The sequence below is a fragment of the Macaca nemestrina genome, chromosome 18 (assembly GCF_043159975.1).
Source record: "Macaca nemestrina isolate mMacNem1 chromosome 18, mMacNem.hap1, whole genome shotgun sequence".
Classification (NCBI taxonomy): Eukaryota; Metazoa; Chordata; class Mammalia; order Primates; family Cercopithecidae; genus Macaca; species Macaca nemestrina.
The window spans coordinates 26,073,047-26,091,564 of NC_092142.1; the positions used below are offsets into that span (position 1 = coordinate 26,073,047).

The following is an 18,518-nucleotide window of genomic DNA, read 5'->3' on the forward strand; positions in this document are numbered from 1 at the left end:
GACATTCATGAGCCGCATGCTGTGAAAGTGGCATCAGAGGCACATAGGAAGAGAGACTTGTGAAGGAGGGTGTGGTCAGAATCGTCAATGCTCTGGAGAGGTCAAGAAAGATGCGCCACTGATTTAGAATTTGATGGCCAACAAAGGCCGTCTTACTAGAGAGGGGAGGAAGCCAGATCCAACTCCGAGAGTGAAGAGCGGAAGTTGCGGAAGTGGAGAGGGAATGCTGACTGCTCTTTTGGGAAGCATGGCTTCGGAAGGGAAGACTTGAAGACTCAGGAGCAGAGATAATAATACATAAAATAGAAACAGGCAGCCGGGTGCAGTGGCTCACGTCTATAATCCCAGAACTTTGGGAGGCCGAGGTGAGTGGATCATGAGGTCAGGAGTTCGAGACCAGCCTGGACAATATGGTGACACCCTGTCTCTACTAAAAATACAAAAATTAGCTGGGCGTGGTGGCGCATGCCTGTAGTCCCAGCTACTTGGGAGGCTGAGGCAGAAGATTCGCTTGAATCCGGAAGGCAAAGGTTGCTGTGAGCCGAGATCGAGCCACTGCACTCCAGCCTGGGCGACAAAGCGAGACTCCATCTCAAAAAAAAAAAATAAAGGAGTTTGAGACTAGCCTGGCCAACATAGTGAGACCCCATCTCTACTAAAAATACAAAAAATTAGCCGTGTGTGGTGGCACACACCGGTAGTCCCAGCTATTCCGGACGCTGAGGCAGGAGAATTCCTTGAACCGGGGAGGCAGAGATTGCAGTGAGCTGAGACTGTGCCACTGCACTCCAGCCTGGGCGACAGAGCAAGACTCTGTCTTAAGAAAAAAACAAAAACAGAGAGACAGAAAGGGATGGAGTCAACGGTATATGGAGACAGGATTACTGTTAACCTAGAGGAAAAGAAACACCTCTGAAACAGCGGGAAAAGAGGTGAAAGTGGCTAAATAAAAGCTCACTCCTGATGCTTTCCGTTTTCTCCATAAAGTAGCAAACAGTATCATTCTGTGGCTGAAGAGGGCCTGGCGTGGTGGCTCACACCTATAATCCCAGCACTTTGGGAGGCTGAGGTGGGAGGATTGCTTGAAGTCAGGAGTTCGAGACCAGCCTGGGCAACACAGCAAGACCTCATCTCTACAAAAAAAAAATTAAAAATTAGCTGAGTGTGGTGGCATGTGTCTGCAGTCCCAGCTACTTGGGAGGCTGAGGTGGGAGGATGGCTTGAGCATGGGAGGTGGAGCCCAGGAAGTTGAGGCTGCAGTTGAGGTCAAGGTTGAGGGTTGGTGCCGCTGCACACCAGCCTATCCCAAAAAAGGTCAGGAGGTGCTGAGAAGATGCTAAGGGATTTAAGGGGAATGGGTCAAAAGGTTTGGAAGAGATGCTGACGACAATGCAGAGATGAGCTCCTAGCTGAGGTTGAAACCAGAAATGTGTAGAGATGACAGTCGGTTATCTGATTCCTCCCTCAACACTCCCATCCATATCCTGGGGGCTTCAGAGCAGAAGCTCAGCTTAGATTCATACTGAAGTCGGCCTTAGCTGGGCGTCTGCAACTGATTCATAGAAGTGGGCGTTAGCTGGGGATAAGCGACTGATTCATAGAAGGCCAAATGGTGGGAGAATGCTACTGTCAAGTGATCCACTGTGGATCTGGCAAAAATAAAAAGAAGGGAAAATGCTGACCAATTAAAATGGAAGCAGTACAGCAAGCAGAGGCCTCTGTGAGATGAATCTCGTTCAGCAGGAACAAGTAGTGAATAAGAATTGAAGTTCACCATGCAGAGTGGCCCCCCACGGGGTGACAGTCCTGCCTCAGTATGACTCAGAGGACAGCCCATTCCCTAGTGGGCTCTGTGAGTATTTATTAGAGCCTTTGAAGCCAGACTTTGGACTCTCTGTTCCTGGACAGCTGTGATAGTTCAAACTTCTCAAAACTGACCCTAAAATGCATGACAGCTATGAGTCCGTAAATTTGTTGGACAGAAGGCGGGGTGGCCAAGGCCTTGGCTAGAGAGGAAGCTTCAGGAAATAATATGCTGAGGGCGTTGGTCTTTCACTCGAAGACCACAGAAGCTTATGAAAAGTAAGTGATGAGATCAGGCTTGTATTTTAGAAAAAAAAAACTTTGGTATATCTATTCTTTACAGACATTGACAATGTACTGGGCCACAAAGGAAGCTTCAATGAATTCCAAAGAATCTATAGACCACATTCACGAACCGCAATGCGGTAAAATTAAACATCAACAACAAAAAGAGAGCCAAAAAGGTGTAGATACAATACACCTTAAATTAGTAACTGCAGTTGCTTCTGAGGAAGGGGCCAGGAAGTCAGAATGAACTTTTTTTTTTTTTTAACCAGGTACATCTATTACTTATGAATTTTTAAAAATTAAAAACTGGGTAGACATAGTGGCTCACGCCTGTAACCCCTGCACTTTGGGAGGCCGAGGAAGGCGGATCACCTGAGGTCAGGAGTTTGAGACCAGCCTGGACAACATGATGAAACCCCATCTCTACTAAAAACATTGTTAAAAATCAGCCAGGCGTGGTGGTGGGCGCCTGTAATCCCAGCTACTCAGGAGGCTGAGGCAGGAGAATTCCTTGAACCCGGGAGGTGGAGGTTGCAGTGAGCCAAGATCGCGCCACTGCACTCCAACCTGGGCAACAAGAGCGAAGCTCTGTCTCAAAAAAATAAAAATTAAAAAAAATTAAAAATTATAAGCCTACATTTGAGTTTTATTAAGTGAGGGGTTGAGTACAGGACCACGTACACAGGTATTATATTTTTTATACCTTTTTATATGTTGAAAGATTTTTATCATACATTTTTAGGAGAAAAAGAACACATGTTTAGAAACGGAAAACATTCAGATTAAAAAGAAAACCAACATGGAAATTATAAAATATTTGGAAATAAATGACAATGAAAACCTGACATAACAAAACATGTGGGATCCAACTCAATAATTAGCTGGGCACAGGGCTCACGCTTGTAATCCCAGCACTTTGGGAGCCTGAGGTGGGCGGATCACCTGAGGTCAGGAGTTCGAAACCAGCCTCGCTAACATGGCGAAACCCCATCTCTACTAAAAATACAAAACTTAGCCAGGTATGGTGGTGGACGCCTACAGTCCCAGGTACTCGGGAGGCTGAGGCAGGAGAGCGGAGGCTGCAGTGAGCTGAGATCATGCCACTGCACTCCAGCCTGGGGGACAGAGCAAGACTCCATCTCAAAACAATAATAATGATAATTAGAGGAGGACTTATAGCTTTAAGTATACTTCTTACAAAATAAAAAACATAAAGGAGCCAATTGTTAAAAGGTAGAAAAATAACAACTACAGAAGCTCAGAGAAAGCAGAAGGAAGGAAATAAGAATGAAAAAGCAGAAATGAGTAAAACAAAGAACAAAAGAAAATGAGGTTGATTATAGAAGCCAAAAGCTGGTGTTCTCTTAATGACTAATAAAATAGAAAAACTTCATGTAAGATTGATCAAGAAAATGGTACAAACAATATGATAAATGGCAAACTGAACATACCAGCTAGAGTAAAAATTTTAGAAAGCACAAAAGTATACCACAAACTTTATGCCAATACATTTGAAAAATTATAAAAAAGGTAATTTTTAACAAAAATAACAATTACAAAACTTGACCCAAGAAGGAAAGTATTTAGTTGGTGCAAAAGCAATTGAGGTTTTTGTCATTAAAAGTAATAATCACTAATGAAATTGAACTAGAAGTATAGGATATGCTTCACCTTCTAAGATGTCTGGAACAAGAAAGTTTTACTGGAGTGATCAGCACACACAAAAAGACTATATTATGCAAAATTCACTGGAATACAAACAAGATAGAGAAAGCTATTCAACACATTCTATGAGACTAGTTTAATTTTGACACCAAAAAGAGAACAGCAAAATTAAAGAAAATGTCAGGCTCATCTTTATCACAAATATGTATTGAAAAAAATTCAGTCTACCAGTGTATCAAAAGAATATCTCTTCCAAAAGAGAAAATTCACATGGCTAAAAAATATGTGGGGACCAGCTGCAATAGCTCACACCTGTAATCCCAGGACTTTGGGAGGCCAAGGCGGGAGGATCACTTGAGGTCAGGAGTTTGAGACAAGCCTGGCCAACATGGGGAAACCTCATCTCCACCAAAAATAAAAAAATTAGGTGGGTGTGGTGGCATCCACTTGTAGTCCCAACTACTTGGGAGGCTGAGACAGGAGAATCGCTTGAACCCAGGAGGCAGAGCTTGCAGTGAGCTGAGATTGAGTCACTGCACTCCAGCATGGACAACAGAGCAAGACTCCAGCTCAAAAAGATGAATAAATAGAAATAAAATTAAAATATTCCAGATAAACCACAAGATCTTTATTCTCTTCTCCCATCCCAATCTTCCTTTCCCCTTCCTAGAGGCCCTCTAGTTTGAGTTTTATAATAATCTTTTCAATCCTTAAATAGAAAATAGTTTTATATGCATCTGCTTATCTATTGGCAAATTATAATATTGCCATTTTGCATTGCTCCAAATTTGCATAAATGGTAATCTTGCTGTATCATCTTTATATCTTGCTTTTCCCCCACTCTGTCTATGCTTTCAGGATTCATTCATGTAGACACTTGTGAGTTAATTCATTCCTTTTCATGTTATATGACTGTCCATGGTACATGACTCTTTTGCTTTTTGATTTCCTTATTAATGGCTCTTTAGGACGTTTCATTTTCTCCTACCACATTGTTGCGGCAAATCTCAAGCACACAAGGGAGATTTTCTTCAGTTCAATTCCTAGAAGTGGAATTGCTAGATAAGCTTTTTCAACTTCAATAACACCAAATAGCTCTCCAGAGGGGCTATATACAACATTTATAACCCCACCATATATGTACAAGAGTACTGGTCTCTCTTTACCCTTGACCACATTCTGTCATTCCTTATAGGGGAAAAGATGGTTTTGGGGCAGCTCCCACCTCAGCCTCCAAAAGTGGTGGGATTATAGGTGTGAGCCACCACTACCAGCCTGGAGTATTCTAATTTTAAACTAAAATAATAAAACTATGTATTCATATAGCAATGAATTTAAGGATTGAAAAGATTTGAAAATTGAATTTTTCAAATATTGGCTTTTAAAAGGGGATAAAGTCAAACATGCCAAAATGTTAGCAGAGGTTAATGCTGGACGGTAGAAAAATGGACAACTGTCATTTTTTTCACTTTTACTTTTCTGTATTTAGAAACAAATTTCTGATAGGAAGAGTGAAAATATGAAAAAAGAAGTAAAAGCGTATTTTTGAAAAGTACATGGCAATGAATGGAGACGAGGATGGGGACTAGAGACCAGGTTTTCCACAGCCCAAGTCAAGCCCTTTTCAAAGTCGTTTTCATCAGCATCTGTATACTACATCATTTTTGTTTCTTTTTTTCTAAAGCTCAGTGGTGTGATAAATACATAATTTTTGAATTCATGAAATTTTAAGTTCAAGCCAGGTGCAGTGGCTCATGCCTGTAATCCCAGCACTCTGGGAGGCCAAGGCAGTTGGATCACGTGAGGCCAGGAGTTTGAGAACAGCCTGGGTGAAACCCCATTTCTACTAAAAATACAAAAGTACAAAAAAGAAAAAAAAATAGCCAGTCATGGTGGCACGTGCCTATAATCCCAGCTACTCAGGAAGCTGAGGCGGGAGAATTGCTTGAACCCAGGAGGCAGAGGTTGCAGTGAGCTGAGATGGTGCCACTGCACTCCAGCCTGGGCGACAGAGTGAGACTCTGCCTCAAAAGAAAAAGAGAAAAGAAAAGAAAGGAAATTTTAAGTTCGATCTAGTAGAGGCGATGCGCATAAGTTGGTTGGGAAAAAAAGGAAAATGATCACCCTCTACGCATCACTCTTCTTAAAAGGAATGGTGACAGCTCCCAGAGGTCAACTTTAAAAATGATCAATAGGCCAGGCACGGTGGCTCACGCCTGTAATCCCAGCACTTCAGGAGGCCGAGGCGGGCAGATGATTAGGTCAGGAGATTGAGACCATCCTGGCTAACACTGTGAAACCCCATCTCTACTAAAAATACAAAATATTAGCCAGGCGTGGTGGCAGGCGGCGCCTGTAGTCCTAGCTATTCAGGAGGCTGAGGCAGGAGAATCACTTGAACCCAGGAGGCGGAGGTTGCAGTGAGCTGAGATCGCACCACTGCACTCCAGCCTGGGAGACAGAGCGAGACTCCGTCTCAAAAAAACAAAAATAAAAAATAAAAATAAAACCGATTACTAAACTTAAAGGCAGCGGAAAGCTCAGAGGCTAAATTGAGAAATATGCACATTGCCAGAGGCATTGTAGACGGTTCAGTCTCTCCACAGGGCAATTTTGCTGTTCTCATTAAGAAGCCAGACACGTCTATGTTCTTTGACCCAGCAGTTCCACTTCTGGGAATCTATCTGGGGAAATAATCAGAGATGCTCACAAAAGGTAATGTACAAGAAGTGCATGAGAGACTTAATTATCTTAGGGGAAGAAAGAAACAACTTAAATGTCTCCCAATGTTATAAAAGAGAATGGTTGGCGTGAGTAACAATTCTGTGGAATCCTATGTACCCTCAAAATCATGTTTTCAAAGAATACTTAATGTCAGAAAAAAATAATTCAGGATATTTTAAGAGAGAAAACTAAAAGAACACACACCAGAATATTAACAGTGCCTATAAACTGTTTTTATTATTTTCTTATATTTTCCAACTTTTCTCCAAGAGTATGTCTTATTTTATAATCATAAGAGACACTATTTTTCAGAATAACTCAGTCTGTGTGATCATTAAGATTTTAGATTTAAGGAAATAGAGAATATATATAATAGTCTACATAGATATGATTGGGATATAGTTATAGCCATAATTACCCAGCATCATCTGAGAATTGTTATATGTAAGATTTTTTAATTTTTATTATTATTTTTGATACAGGGTCTTGCTCTGTCACCCAGGCTGGAGCACAGTGGCATGATCAAGGCTCACTGCAGCCTCAACCTCGCAGACTCAAACAAACTTCCTGCCTCATCCTCCTGAGTAGCTGGGACCACAGGCATAAGCCACCATGTCTGGCTTTTTTTTTTTTTTTTTTTTTTAATTTTTAGTACAGGTGGGATTTTGCTATGTTACCCAGGCTGGTCTCAAACTCCTGGGCTAAAGTGATCCTCCTGCCTTGGCCTCCCAAAGTGCTGGGATTACAGGTGTGAGCCACCACATCTGGCCCAGAATTGTTTCACATAGCTAGAATATTCCTTCAATCACCAACATTTTTAAAAGATCTTTTTCTATTTTTCTATATTAATTATTCAAAATTATATCTCTCTGCCATCTGAAGCACATGATGACCTTTCTTGATGAGTACAAGTTATCTCTGATGGCTGGGCACGGTGGCTCATGCCTGTAATCCCAGCACTTTGGGAGGCCTAGGTGAGCGGATCATTTGCTGTCAGGAGTTTGAGACCAGCCTGGCCAACACGGGGAAACCCCATCTCTACTAAAAATACAAAAATTGGCTGGACGTGGTGGCGCGTGCTTGTAGTACCAGCTATTGGGGAGGCCGAGGCAGGAGAATTACTTGGACCCAGGAGGCAGAGGTTGCAGTGAGCTGAGATTGCGCCACTGCACTCCAGCCTGGGCAACAGAGTGAGACTCCATCTCAAAGATATCTTGAGGACAGTGACTACTCCAGGGCTTTTTGCCTTTGCAAGACATACCCCAAGACAGTGGTGAATTTTTCATTCTAGGGTCAGCTTTTCATGTTATTTCCATCTCTTCCCCTCCGTCGGGCTACCAGAAGTCCTCAGCACTTATAATTCCCTTCTTCTAATGTCCTCTAACCTGAGCAAACACATAGCCAGTCTCGTTAGAAAAAGTGTCCAAAAATTAAAACTAAATCTCAGTAAAGCACAGAAGTTTTAGTGTGTAGAACTTGTTATGCTTGTTCTTGCTTTACAGACTTCTGTTTCCCCTGTGTCTGTGTTCTTGACTCTTTTTCTAAATAGATAGTGAAGCTACCAGAGACGTGATTTCCAGATAAGATACAAGGTAACAGTGATTTCCTAATCGACTTTTAAAGAGAACCGATCAAAGGCTGAACTCAGGGCAAGCTCATCAAAACCCCCAACTCAAGCTTTTGGAGAGTTCTTGAATTGTGTTGGCTGTTCTGATCCCACGGGGAGTTTTATGCACTTGTTCTTTCAGCAGCCTCAGTATCCCCTGGGAACTTGAGACATCTAAGGAGTTGACTAAGGCCCCTCCCTGACATACTGAAGCAGAATGTGCATTTTAGCAAGATCTGCATGTGAATTTTGAGCATGTGAATGTTTGAGAAGCCCTGATCTGTAACACATTTAGATTCTTTCGTATACCCCACACCACGTGCTCTTAAAGATTTATTCCAACAGTAACATTTCTCTTTCCCTCTCTGCCTCTCTCTTTCTCTCACTGGGAGCAGGTTGTAAGTTGTTTCCACTTTGCATGTGTTTCATTTTCTCTTTTTGTTTTGAGACAGGGTTTCACTGTGCCACCCAAGCTGGTATACACTGCCGAATACTTATAAGGCCCTTGATACTATTTGATGGGATGAATGCAAAAATTGAATTTAAAAAATGAATTTTTTTGGCCAGGCGCGGTGGCTCATGCCTGTAATCCCAGCACTTTGGGAGGCCGAGGCGAGTGGATCACCTGAGGTCAGGAGTTCGAGACCAGCCTGACCAACAAGGTGAAACCCCATCTCTACTAAAAATACAAAAATTAGCTGGGCATGGTGGCAGGTGCCTGTAATCCCAGCTACTCGGGAGGCTGAGACAGAAGAATTGCTTGAACCCAGGAGGTGGAGTTACAGTGAGCCGAGATCACGCCACTGCACTCCAGCCTGGGCAATAGGGCGAGACCCCATCTCAAAAAAAAAAATGAATTTTTTGAAGAGATAGGGTCTCACTCTGTCATCCATGCTGGAGTACAGTGGTGTGATCTTAGATTACTGTAACCTGAAATTCCCCGGGCACAAGTGATCCTCTTGCCTCAGCCTCCCAAGTATCTGGGAGTACAGGTGCACACCACCACACCCAGCTAATTTTGTATTTCTTGTAGAGATTGGATCTCACTTTGCTACCTAGGCAGGTCTCAAACTCCTGGCCTCAAGTGATCCTCCCTCCTCAGCCTCCCAAAGTGCTGGGATTACAGGTGTGAGCACCCAACCAGTGTGTTTCTTTTTAAATGGACAAAAGTGGAGAATTTCATCCTGTCTATGGTTCTTCTTTATTAGTCTACCAGCTCCTTTGAGTCCCCCTTTTTATGATTTGGAAATTATTTATTCCTTCGGGAGCAATAAACAAATAGTTCCAAATTGCTGCTGCTCCTTTTGTCTTCAATAAGAGGTAGACACTAGGATTAGGGATGGTGGTTGGAGGATGAAAAAGTAAAAACCCTGCATAGAGTGTCTGTTGCAAATAAAGAGCTTGGTGAATATGGTTGCTGTTCTGATGTTTCCAAAGTGTTTTACTCTTTGTCATTTAATAAGATTTTTTGAAGTTATGACTATAATTTGATAGAAACATATAGATACTATATATATGCCACCGTGATCATAAAAATAGAGATGCAATCACATTTTTAAATCTCTTTTAATTAAAACTCACTTGAGGCCAGGCATGGTGGCTCACGCCTGTAATCCCAGCACTTTGGGAGGCCGAGGTGGGCAGATAACCTGAGGTCAGGAGTTAGAGACCAGCCTGGCCAACACAGAGAAACTCCATCTCTGCTAAAAATACAAAAATTAGCCGGTCGTGGTGGCACATGCCTGTAATCCCAGCTACTCGGGAGGCTGAGGCAAGAGAAACACTTGAACCCAGGAGGCAGTAGTTGCAGTGAACCAAGATTGTGCGACTGCACTCCAGCCTGGGCTACAGAGCAAGACTCTGTCTCAACAAAAAAAAAAAAAAAAGGAAAAAGAAAAAAAGAAACCTCACTTGAAAATGAATTAGAAAACCACAGTTGAAAAGGGAGTAACTAGTTGACTCACCACATTTTTCATTTTCAGTCAGGCATAGTGGCTCACGTCTATAATCCCAGCACTTTGGGAGACTGGAGTTTGAGGCCAGGAGTTTGAGACCAGCTTGGGCAACACGGAAAGACCCCATCTCTACAGAAAACTTAAAAATTAGCTAGGTATGGTGGTGGTACACACTGATGAAGACCTACAAAGCCCTTGATACTATTTGATAGGATGAATGCAAACATTTAATTTAAAAAATGAATTCAATTCCTGTAGTCCCAGCTACTGGGAGGCTAAGGTGGGAGGATCACTTGAGTCTAGAAGTTCAAGGTTGAAGTGAGCTATGATCACACCACTGCACTCCAGCCTGGATGACAAAGAGAGACCCTGTCTCTAAAAACAAAACAAAAATTTCATATTTATTCAGTTTTTACATTCATCCTAACAAATCTTATCAAGAAAGTGTTCAGCAGTGTGGTGAGATTCAAAGATGAATCTCCATAGTCCTTAGGTCAGGTTGCTCTCAGCTGGTAAGAAAAAATAAGATGAATGCACATTAGTAAGTGTAATCAACAAAGGAATTGCTGGCCGGTTGGAATGACTCATGCATGTAATCCCAGCACTTTGAGAGACTGAGGCAGGAGGATCGCTTGAGCCTAGGAGTTCGAGATCAGCCTGGGCAACATGGTGAAACCCTGTGTCTACTAAAAATACCAAAATTAGCCATGTGTGGTGGCACACGCCTGTGGTTCCAGCTACTGGGGAGGCTGAGGTGGGAGTATTGCTTGAGCCACTGTAGAGTTCAAGGCTGCAGTGAGCCATAGATTGTGCCACTACACTCAGCCTGGGTGACAGAGTGAGACCCTGTCTCAAAAATATAAAAAAAAGAAAAAGAAAAAGAAAGAACGAATGAAAGAAAGAGAGAAAAAGAAAGAAAAGAGAGAAAGAAAGAAAAGAAAGAGAGAAAGAAGGAAAGAAAAGAAAGAAAGAAAAGAAAGAAGAAAGAAAGAAAGAAAAAGAAAGAAAGAAAGAAAGAAAGAAAGAAAGAAAGAAAGAAAGAAAGAAAGAAAGAAAGAAAGAAAGAAAGAGGAAGGAAGGAAGGAAGGAAGGAAGGAAAGAAAAATTGCTAAGTGCTGTTAGTTTATCAATTAAGCTGGTTTAGGTACAAGAAACTGATGTGATAATTTAAGCAAAAAAGTTTATTGGAAGGGTAGGAGGGTATTGGGGTATATTATTCAGGACAGGCTAGGTCATGCTGCTATCACACACATTCCCAAAATTATTATTTCAAAATTATTATCCAAAATTATTATAGGTCATGCAATCTACCACATTTGGATCAGCAGGAGGCTCTGCCCTCCTCTCACTCAGACTAACGGAGGTTCCACCGTCTATCTGGTGGCTGCAGCCCTGAAACATGGAGCCTTATTGGTGTGACCATGGCAGGGGAAGAAAGAGGCTGGGGGTTTGCACAGGGGGTTTTTACTGCCTCAGCCTGAAAGTGACATGTGTCCTTTCTACTCTAGGATCACTGGTCAGAACTAGTCACGAGATCTTCCCTAACTGCCAGAACGCTGGGAAATGAAAGGGAACAATGGAATCCTTGGCGAGCATTACTGTCTCTGCTCCAGGGTGGCTCGTAGACTCAAATGAAAATGCTGGAGCCTCAGATCTGGGACTGAATGTGGACCAGAGAACTTGGGAGACCTTGCCAGCAGCAGCGGATGGAGGTCTGGTCAGGCTGTCATCCATTTTCAGCTATCTGTCACCCTCTCAGGATTTGCACTGGAGAAAGAGTGAGAGGAGAGAGAGAGAGAGAGAGAACAACTGATTGGCCCAGGCAGGTTCTATGTCCCACTCGAAACACGTTAGTGGACAACTTGATTGACATTCGAGTTGCACTAAAAGGTGGTGGGGGGAGTTCATCCAAACAAAATTGGGGGGCTGTTACAACAAGAGAGGGAGGGTGGGTGCATTGTGAGCAAAAGCACACACTTGCTGCAGAGCTGGTCCAAATACCCACTCTTCAGAGTTGACATCATCTGGAAGGTTTGTAGAAGTGGGGGCTTTCCAGATTAGCTTTGAAGGATGGGATAACTGATGCAGAGGAAAGGTAATGCAGGCTGAGAGGCCCGTGTAAGCAAAGTGAAGCTGCAGAAGAGTGCAATAATTTGCAAGAAAGAGAAGGCTGGCTGGGTGCAGCGGCTCACACCTGTAGTCCCAGCACTGTGGGAGGCCAAGGTGGGAGGATCCCTTGAGCCCAGGAGTTTGAGACCAGCCTGAGCAACGCAAGGAGATTCCATATCTACGAAAAATTTAAAAATTAGCCAGGCATGGTGGTGCATGCCTATAGTCCTAGCTACTCGGGAGGCTGATGTGGAAGGATTACCTAAGCCTTGGGAGGCTGAGGCTGCAGTGAGCCATGATTTTGCCACCACACTCCAACCTGGGCAACAGAGTGAGACCCTGTCTCAAAAAAAAAAAAAAAAAAAAAAGAAAGAGAAGGCTATTGAGATTGAACAGAGGATATGATTCGCAGTTACATTTTCCCAGCTCATCTTTGCTTCCCATGGTGTCAACTCAGGGGATGCAAATGGTTGGAATGGCTCAAACTACATCATGAGATTAGAGCCTGGTCCTCCATGTTGACTGAGAGTCTCAGTTCTCCTCCACGTGGCCTCTCCTTGAGGTCAGCTTACATTTCCTCAAAACGTGGCAGCCTCAGGGCAGCTGGGTTTCTTGTGCGCTGGCTCAGGGCTCCTGAGAGGATAAAATCAGAATATCTTGTTCTTCGTCAGGCTTGGGCCCAGACTAGCACAGCATCATTATCTTTTTATTCTGTGAGTTAACGTATTTCAGAGGACCAGTGCCAATTCAGAGTGGAGAGGGCTGCATAAGAACACGAATACTGGGAGGTGGCTTCATTTGGGGCCATCTTTGGAGACCAGCTACAGTGCATGATGTAACTGCCCTGAATTCCCAAGCTCCTATCCCCAGCTCCAGCATAAGGTAGGTAAGAAGTGACTGGCAGCATAAGTGGGTCATGTTGGAGGAAAGATAAGTCTGGAGCTGAGCTTTCCAGGTGTTCGGTGCCACAGATGAAAACGATGGTGCTAGGGAGGAGGTAGGGCAGGAGGTCTTTCTCTTCATGGGCCTCTTCCCAGATTTCCCCTGTGTATCTTGTTGACTGAAACTGAATCACATCAGCACCTCTTACTGCAAGGAAGCCTGGGCAAGTCAGAATCTGTGAAAGGGAAGTGGGATTGTTATTTCTGGCCTAAGTCAACCCTGATTCATTCTCCAGGCATGTGTGGGCCATCGCAGCTTGAATTAATCAGGACGGAAGAAGAGACGCGATGATACCGGCCAGTGATCCGTGGTGGGAGGTCAGTACAAACCTACCCCAAAGGTTGGAGAAGCTGAGAGGCTGAAGAAAGAGGCTGATAAACCCAGTTTCTCCAAGGAAAAATTTTGTTGTTGTCGTTGGTGTTGTTTTTAGAGGCAGGGGCTTACTCCATCACCCAGGCTAGAGTGAAGTGATGTGATCGTAACTCACTACAGCTTTAACCTCCTGGGCTCAAGCAATCCTCCCACTTCAGCCTCCCGAGTAGCTGGGACTACAAGTCACACACCACCACACCTGGCTAATGTTTTTTAATGTTTTGTAGAAACAGTCTCACTATGTTGTCCATGTTGGCCTCAAAGCCCTGGGTTCAAGTGATCCTCCTACCATGGTCCCCCAAAGTGTTGGGATTACAGGCTTGAGCCATGGTTCCTAGAAAGAAGCATTTAACTGGGACTTGCGAACGAGAAGTCTCGTATCCAGTGGCTTAGAAATAGTGGACCCCATGCGCTGCTACCTCCCAGACCCCAAGACCAGGGCTTATATACCATAGGGAAGTTGCCTAAGGGCAGGATTTATGATTAGCATGTGTTCATGATAACATCAAGGTTGTTTTGACCTAAGGGCTGGCTTTCCAGTAAGTAGAAATCTTAGAGGCATTCCTGGAACTGGGGTGAATCTTAAGTCAACATGGTGAATCAGCATCCAAAATGGAGTTGCTTTCGCCTCACGGTAGGCGACATACAGAGGATGCCATGAGCAACAAAAAACAGGGAAGGCAGCTGGGAGGATGTAGCTTTACTTCAGGTGAGAGGAGGGTGGGGGCTGGACCAGGGCAGAAGCAGTGAGGAGTGGGAAATAAGCCAGATGTGAAAATAAACACAGAAGTGGAGGGTACAGCATGGAATACTATGCAGCCATAAAAAAGAATGAAATCGCCAGGTGTGGTGGCTCACGCCTGTAATCCCAGCACTTTGGGAGGCTAAGGCGGGCAGATCACAAGGTCAAGAGATCGAGACCATCCTGGCTACCACAGTGAAACCCCGTCACTACTAAAAATACAAAAAAAGAATGAGCCAGGCGTGGTGGCGGGTGCCTGTAGTCCCAGCTACTCGGGAGGCTGAGGCAGGAGAATGGCGCGAACCCAGGAGGCAGAGCTTGCAGTGAGCCAAGATCGCACCACTGCACTCAAGCCTGGGGGACAGAGTGAGACTCTGTCTCAAAAAAAAAAAAAAAAAAAAAAAAGAAATGAAATCATGTCCTTCAAAGCAACGTGGATGCAGCTGGAGACTATTATCCTCAGTGAATTAACACAGGGACAGAAAACCAAATACTACATGTCCTTGCTTATAAGTGGGAGGTAAACACTGAACACACATGGTCATAAACATGGGAACAATAGACACGAGGGACTACTAGAGGAAGGAGAATGGGAGGGGGCGAAGGTTGATACACTTCCTATTGGGTACTATGCTCAGTACCTGGATAATAGGGTCATTTGTACCCCAAACCTCAGTGACACACAATTTACCCATGTGACAAGCCTGAACAGCTACCCTTGAAACCTAAAAGCTGGAAAATAAAAAAAGAGGCAGGGTGCATAGCCCATGGCTGCTTGTGACTGTCTTTCATAAGCAAGAATGGGAAAGAGAGACAGACGGACAGAGAGGGAAGTCAACAATGACAGCATCATTTGCAGCTTGCTTAATTGGATGGTGACACCATCCAAGCACAGAAGGAGAAGTTAGCTCGGCGAGAGACAATGACTTTGTCCTAGGCATTCTGAGGGCAAGGGGTGTGAGAGAACATGCTCAAGGTGTGGGTCATGAAACACGAGGGCGTGGGGCCAGGTCGGGGGGCTCACGTCTGGAATCCCAGCACTTTGGGAGGCTGAGGCAGACGGATCACATGAGGTCAGGAGTTCAAGACTAGCCTGGCCAACATGGCGAAACCCCGTCTCTACTAAAAATACAAAAATTAGCTGGATGTTGTGGCACACGCCTGTAATCCCGGCTACTTGGGAGGCTGAGGCAGAAGAATCGCTTGAACCCAGGAGGTGGAGGTTGCAGTGAGCCAAGTTCGCACCACTGCACTTCAACCTGGGTGACACAGTGAGACCACCTTGTCTCCTAAGTAAATAAATAAATAAGTGAATAAATAAATAAATAAAATGCTAGGGCATGGGAGACTTTAAACAACCAATGCAGAGCTGTAGTCAACGCCATGCTATGGGCTGGGTGCAGTGGCTCATGCCTGTAACCGCAGCACATTGGGAGGCCAAGGTGGGAGGATTGCTTGAACCCAGGAGTTCAAGAATAACCTGGGCAACATAGGGAGACCACATCTCTAAAAACAAAATAAAACCAAAACAAAATCACCATGCTATGGAATGATGTGTCTGCTTGTGCCCAGGTCTGGAAGAATGCACACCCAATGCTCATAGAGGTTCCATCTGGGAAATCAGATTGGACAGGGCCAGAATAGATCCAGGGGAAACATTCACTGAATATATATACTTATGTATTGTGGAAGCTTTGATGGTGGTCATGTACCAAGAAGGGAAAAAGTAAGTTTATAAATGAGCAGAACCAGAAGAACGCTAGAGGAAAAAGGAGAGGACGTGAATGATTATATTTAGAGGGTAGGATGAGAAGTGAGAGGAGGTGATTAGAGAGGTGAGGAGGAACCAGGCGGGTGGGTATGGAATCTTGGAAATCAACAGAAGAGGGCATTTCATGAAGAATGAACAGCTGCAGAGAGAAAAAGATTGCATGAGAACTGGGAAAAGAAACGCTTTGTGTTTGGTGACATTGTCATAGTTGACCCTAGAAAGTGTGGTTTGAGTAGAGTGGTCCAAAAGAGAAGGATACTGGAAGGAGCGGATCAGTACCAGAGATGAACTATGGTCTTATATAAAGAAATGTGATGACATAAGGAAAGAGAGCACTCACTGGGGTCGAGAAATGATATTTCTTGGCTCTGGGAGAGTGATCATATCCTTAAATTTTTTTTTTTTTCGAGACAGAGTCTCACTCTGGCACCCAGGCTGGAGTGCAATGGTGCCATCTCGGCTCGCTGCAACCTCTGCCTCCTGGGTTCAAGCGATTTTCGTGCTCAGCCTCCTGAGTAGTTGGGACTAGGCACCTGCCACCATGCCTGGATAATTTTTGTACTTTTAGTGGAGACGGGGTTTCACCATGTTGGCCAGGCTGGTCTTGAACTCCTGACCTCAAATGATCTGCCCACTTCAGCCTCCCAAAGTGTTGGGATTACAGGCGTGAGTCGTTGCACTTGGCCTTAAAATGTATATTGACACCACTCCTCACTTCTAGCTTGTTTTTGACCTGCAAACCAAGAAGTAAGCATTACATCAACCTGTACAAGGTGCACATCAGTGATTCCTGCAACATCCTGCATCATGATGGGACCGGTAGTTGATGTGGTAAAAATATGTTGTGCATTTGTCTTTCCCACGAAATTTTTTCTAGCCACAAAATTAACCAGAAATAAGAGAAGCATAGCCCCATCCCCCCTTTTCTCAGCAACACAGAGAAGCAATGTCTCCAACACAAGAGAATGAATAACCTGCCAAAAACTAAGTTAGAAATACTGATGAAACCAGGTTAGATGATATGCCGTGGTTTCTCTGCTATCCCACAGCAGATTGAAATCATGTTACAATTTGATGACGGGGTGTCCTAGAGCAAATGAACAAGGCTGTGCCAGCAGAAGTGAAGCCTGAGGATTTGGGGTCATTCACTTGTGAATGATTCCTCTCTCCCTGTCTTCTTTCTCTTCCTTTTGTGCTGTATTTTTTTCACGTACTCACTCTCTTTTCCACAGATAGACTGCGGAACTGCCCATGAGGCCAAGCACCTATTAGTAGACCAAGAAGCATCATCCATCCGTGACCTAAGCTGGCAGCCAGCTATTGTTCTCATCTGAGTCTGGGAGTTCAGGATTTCTATCCGGACCCGGCTACTTTCTTTCGACAGTTACCCACTGTAAATTTCCGAATACTTTCAGCTGCTAATCCTGGTGTACCCAATTAAAAATGCCTTTCCTAATAAAGGCATTTCAGATAGAATTTAGCAAAGTGTTCCAAGGTAGGAGTTTCCAGGGCTGGGGCAGAAACTCAATGATCTTATAAAGGCTCCTGCTCTGACATCTTCAGCATGTTGGCTTTTACCCTTGGCTCTGTCCTCATGGTTGCAAGATGGCTGTCAGAACTCCAAGTATTTCCTCCCTCCAAGACAATGTCCAAAAATCTCTATCTCTCCCTTTTTTTTTTTTTTTTTTTTTTTTTTGAGATGGAGTCTCGCTCTGTCGCCCAGGCTGGAGTGCTGTGGCCGGATCTCAGCTCACTGCAAGCTCCGCCTCCCGGGTTCACGCCATTCTCCTGCCTCAGCCTCCCGAGTTGCTGGGACTACAGGCGCCCGCCACCTCGCCCGGCTAGTTTTTTGTATCTTTTAGTAGAGATGGGGTTTCACCGTGTTAGCCAGGATGGTCTCGATCTCCTGACCTCATGATCCGCCCGTCTCGGCCTCCCAAAGTGCTGGGATTACAGGCTTGAGCCACCGCGCCCAGCCTATCTCTCCCTTTTTATCAGAGAGGAAAATCTTTCCCAGAAGCCTCCTGCGCACTTTTATTCAAGCTCCACTGCCCAAGATTGGGTCACCGACCAGTGCCCAGCTGTAAGGAGACTGGGTAGGTGAGTACCTAGGATTTTCGGTCTCTACAGTGGAAAAAAGGAGCTGGAATGACTACCTGGTAGGCAACCAAACATCCACTACAAGTAACAGTGATGGAACTAAAAAGCGATAATGGCAGCTAACATGAATTATGCTATTAATACATGTTAGACATTGTTCTAAAGGGTTAACAGAAATTGGCTTAGCTCATCCCCAAAATACTACTGACGAGATCCATATTATTGCAGTCCTCATTTTACAGGCAAGGAAACAGGCTCAGAGAGGCTTTAAAAACTTGCCTCCACCCCTGCCTTACCCCCCACCAAAAAAACAAAAAACTTGCCCCCGGCCCCCAGACCCCCGGTTAGAAAGCCCGCACTTGGCCTTTTGGAGACCAAGGTTGGTGAGACATTCCTTGGCATCAAAAGACTCACAGCTCAGAGGAAGGCCCAGGTGGGGAA

At 44.3% G+C, this 18,518-nt stretch overlaps 1 long non-coding RNA gene across 1 annotated transcript; it reads left to right on the forward strand.

Annotated features, from left to right (window-relative positions):
* Window positions 1-13,237: 13,237 nt before the first annotated feature.
* On the forward strand, window positions 13,238-17,433 carry LOC139359854 (uncharacterized). The gene is made up of 2 exons (XR_011616364.1): window positions 13,238-13,409; window positions 17,210-17,433. It is a non-coding gene; the product is annotated as an uncharacterized lncRNA (long non-coding RNA).
* Window positions 17,434-18,518: the final 1,085 nt, after the last annotated feature.